Here is a 4,737-nt window from a genome sequence, read left to right as displayed (position 1 = left end):
CTCACTGTAACCAGCTTTATTAAAGATAATTTTCATAAACAACCATGGTATTCCAGGCAGGACATGGGCAGACAAGCAACAATATACAAGAACTTCCAAATTCCCTTCTTGTATATACTACCAAAATCAGAAAGCCACTGTAAAACCCAATGAAGTCTCCATTCAGTGCTTTGAAAAGGGGGAAGTAGCTTAGAGTGAGGGTTGACATTTCACATTAAGGATGTTGTTTTAACAACTTTTCACAAGCCGACCCTGACTTTCAGGAAAAGAACATGGCAGAATTATCAGTCTGAAGATCCACAGTGTTTTATAGAAGGAACCAGCGCTCTTCTGAGAACACTCAATGAAGTCACTGCAAAGTCCACATCACTCAATGGACTGGGAAACCAATTTTGGGGGCCAGGTTCCACCAGGTCTCTGGTTTTTAAGGGAATTAAGTCTATGTTGATAGTACAGGGGGAAGAGGATATAAAAGTGAATTTATAGTTTTCCCAGACCACAAGGCATTGTTGTGCCTTGGTGGCCACCTAGGTCAAGACCAGGATATCTCTCCTGGGAGCCAACAGGAGCCTTCCAAAATTATCAGGGAAAGAGTTTTTCTGTCCTCAATCCAGTTTGGGAGAAATTTTGTTACTGACACATGATCCTTCCCCCACCCAGTAATGAAGTGTTCTGTGTGCTAACAATATAGCTTAAAAAAAAAAGTAAAACGAAATTCTGCATTTTTATAAAACTTGATGAAAAATAGTATTTCAAACTGTACAGTCACCAGAAGTACACAGTTATCAAAAATGCACACACGTCACTTGGCATCTCCAGCACCTTCAGCTTTCTGTGCCAGGTCTGTTTTGGCATCTCCATTTTCTACAGGATTATTCACATCCTTCCCGGCATCGGCTTTCCCCTTCTTCCCCTTTGGGTACCTTCTCTCCCTTCTTCGCGGGGCCTTTTTAGGTTTGGGCTCTGGCTTTGGAGGAGCAGGTTTAGCAGACAACCTTGCAGATCTTCTCTGTGTCCTTCACCTTGGTTTTGTCTCCTTTAGCATCCCCTTCAGCCTTTCTTTTGGGCATGGTGGCGGGAGGAGACGTCGGCGCTGAGCACGGGGGTACAGCTGCGCACAGGTTTGCTCCGTCCGTAGTCTTCCTCCCTGCTTCCTCACACTGCTCCAAAACTATTCATTTTTAAAAAATCTTTAAGTAAGTTTAGCACAGGAATAGGTTAAGTACATAATTAAAAGATCAAATAGCAAAAAGAAAGGTTTGTAGTAATAAGAAGAAAAGCAATTCTCCCGTGCCCACACCTCATTACCCTCAATCTTGCTCCTTAGTTATCGCTTTCCAAATATTCGAGTTTTTCTCCTATGTTCTTCATATCTCCGAGTAATAGGATGAATTTTTAATTATCTCAAGGTATTTCCTACTAATATACTATTTTGCTAGTTGTATACTTCTGACCAGTGCTCCTCTCAAAATGGTTCATATCTCTACCCTCAGCCCCACAACTAGTTGCCTCTGCAATACTAACTAGATGCAGTTCAACTTCTGTCTCTAGTTGGATGTCTTTTGACATCGCTTTCTAAGATTCTTTTTTATTTGTTTGTTTGGTTTTGTTTTTGTTTTTCGAGACAGGGTTTTCTGTGTAGTCCTGGCTGTCCTGGAACTCACTCCGTAGAGCAGGCTGGCCTTGAACTCAGAAATCTGCCTGCCTTTGCCTCCCAAGTGCTGGGATTAAAGGTGTGTATCTCCATGCCCGGCTACTTTTTAAGATTCTTAAGATTCATTTTCCTCTGGCCTTGTCAGGCATCAATGGGAGAAGAGACCCTTGGTCCAATGAAATCTTGATGCCCCAGTGTAGGGGAATGCCAGGGCATGGAGGAGGGAGTGGGTGGGTGGAGGAGCACCCTCATAGAAGGAGGGGAAGGGGGATCAGAGAGAGAGTTCCAAAGGGGAGACCTGAAAAGGGGATAACATTTGAAATGTAAATAAATAAAATATCCAATAAAACCAAACCAAAACAAAAAAGATTCTTTCTCTCTTGTTCTCACTTCTCTTACCTCTTAATCTCTGTGATGTTTTGTATATCCTTGGACCAGGGAGTGGCACCATCTGAAGGTGTGGCCTTGTTGGAATAGGTGTGTTACTGTGGGTATGGGCTTAAAACTCTCACCCCAGTTGCTTGGAAGTCAGTCTTCCACTAGCAGCCTTTGGATGAAGACATAGAACTCTCAGCTCCTCCTGTGCCATGCCTGCCTGGATACTGCCATGCTCCCACCTTGATGATAATGGACTGAACCTCTGAACCTGTAAGCCAGCCCCAATTAAATGTTGTTTTTTATAAGACTTGCCTTGGTCATGGTGTCTGTTCACAGCAGTAAAACCCTAACTAATACAATCTCTATAAGCCATACTTGTATTTTTTACATTATTAAGATTAGTAATATTTTGCATCCTGTTAGGTACTCATATTTAAATGATATATGATTGCTTTTATGATTATTACTACCACCTTCATTGCATAGCCATATTTCATGCTACAATTATTACATAATTGCTCTTTGTATCAATGGAGAATATACCAGGGATCAAATTCAAACAAATTGTGCTTTAAGTATACTACTCCAGTGGATTTGATCATATTTTCAACCTATTTTAAACAATATTACCTTTAATCTTTCCCATTTCTTTTTGCTAGATGTCTTTAACATATTGACAACAGGACAGTGGGTACAACCACACTGAGTCAAAAAAGCTTCAGCAATTCTTTAGAACTTAGAGCAACAAAAGATATGTTTCTGGAATGGGTACTTTATTATTGCCATTTCTTAGAATTGCTAGTATATGGTGGCACTAAACGCCAGTCAACATTTCTTTTGTTTCATAGTTAAAATTTTTCATTTAAAACTGTAGCTTCTTATCGCCTACAACTGTGGCAGATGATTCCCCCTGCCCTGGCTTACTGCACAGGAATGCTAGTAAGCAGTCTCCAGGAGACCACTTTTATTTTTCAATATCTGTTGCTACACAATGACTGATCAAAGACTTTTTGCTATTCTAATTTTTGTTTTCTTTTTCTTTGACTCCCATTTCATTCTTCTCTGTTTATTATTCTATTTTGCTATAATGGTTCTTACACGAGTCCTTCGAGATAAGGCCTGTTCTTGTCTTTTCCTTGTCTGAAAAATGTCTCCATTCTATTATTTTACTTAGTTGATACCTTTTTCTTGGTTTAAAATTGTAGATGAAAACAATTATGCTCAGAACATTGTAGGCATTGTTCTATTGTCTTCTGGAATCTGATTTTGATAAATTATATGCCAATCACATCCTCCCTCGTTAAGGCCCAATTGTTTTTACTAGAAATTCTTAAAATATTTCTTCTTATACTTGACTTTCCTATTAATATGGTCCTTTTAAAAAAAATAATTATGAGGGGCTGGAGAGATGTCTCAGAGCTTAAGAACTCTGGCTACTTTTCCAGAAGTCCTGAGTTCAATTCTCAGCAAACACATGATGGCTCACAACCATCTATAATGAGATCCAATACCCTCTTCTGTGTGTGTGTGTGTGTGTGTGTGTGTGTGTGTGTGTGTGTGTGTGTGAGAGAGAGAGAGAGAGAGAGAGAGAGAGAGAGAGAGAGAGAGGACTGATCACTCATTTACAAATAAATAAATATTCAAAACTTAAAAAAAACAAAAATCATTATGATACATAATTTTAGGCCCTTTTAATTCATAGAATTTCCTTTTCCTTTTATTTATAGAGACATGATCTTTCCCTGTATTGCTATAACTTTTGTTTTAACTTTATTTATTTTTCTTACTTTCCATTTTTATTTTGCATACATGTAAAAGACAGGAAGTTTAGCCAGGCAGTGGCTTTAGCCTTTAATTCCAGCACTTGGGAGGCAGAGGCAGGTAGATTTCTGAGTTCAAGGCCAGCCTGGTCTACAAAGTGAGTTCCAGGACAGCCAGGGCTACACAGAGAAACTCTGTCTCAAAAAAACAAAAACAAAACAATAAAAAGACAGGAACTTTCCTTCTCTTTACCACCAAATCTTTCCATTTGTCTGTTTCTTTTTAAAAATTTACATTTTTAACTTTGAGCAGTCCCTTGTTGCACTCTCTTCACAGTATTTGTAAAGTTAGTTGGATGTAGTAGGATGTGGGATGTGTGTGTGTGTGTGTGTGTGTGTGTGTGTGTGTATGTTTGTGTGCTGGGTTTTTTTTGGGGGGGTGCATCGAACTTTATTGATGATATTCAAGAGAATGGGGAGGGCTCCCTAAGCCCCTCCTGTTATTATGAGGGTCTGGGATGGAAATTGTGAGGAAGATGCTCTGTGCTGGGGCCCGAGTTGTGATAGGGACTCCTTAGCAACAGAGGGCCTCTCTCTTACTCTCCGTGTCCTTGCTTGGGTGGGTGGTTCAGGGATTTTTACTCCTTGGAGGCCATGTAGGCCATGAGGTCTACCACCTCGTTGCTGTAAACATATTCATTGTCATACCAGGAAATGGGCTTTACAAAGTTGTCATTGAGTGTGGGGCATTGGTCTCCAGTCGAGTTGAGGTCTGAATCCCGCTAGAACCTGCGATGGTATTTCCCACCTACATGGGATGGTAGGCATTCCCTCATGTCTCCTGGAACTCTGGCTCCTGTCGAAGTTACTGCCCCCACAGCCCCCACAGGAGAAGCGTGGCTTTTAGTCATGTAGACAATGTCCCAAGCTTCTGACCTTCAGGCT

The 4,737-nt window shown here is 40.5% G+C and overlaps 1 pseudogene; it reads right to left on the bottom strand.

The window, feature by feature from the left end:
• Positions 1 to 661: 661 nt before the first annotated feature.
• Positions 662 to 1,106, bottom strand: LOC110287397 (non-histone chromosomal protein HMG-17 pseudogene; annotated as a pseudogene).
• Positions 1,107 to 4,737: the final 3,631 nt, after the last annotated feature.

Source organism: Mus caroli, unplaced genomic scaffold (assembly GCF_978045245.1).
Source record: "Mus caroli unplaced genomic scaffold, Mus_caroli_1 scaffold_5, whole genome shotgun sequence".
Lineage (NCBI taxonomy): Eukaryota > Metazoa > Chordata > Mammalia > Rodentia > Muridae > Mus > Mus caroli.
The sequence above is the reverse complement of the archived record's forward strand: the minus strand, read 5'-3'. Positions and strand labels throughout refer to the sequence as shown.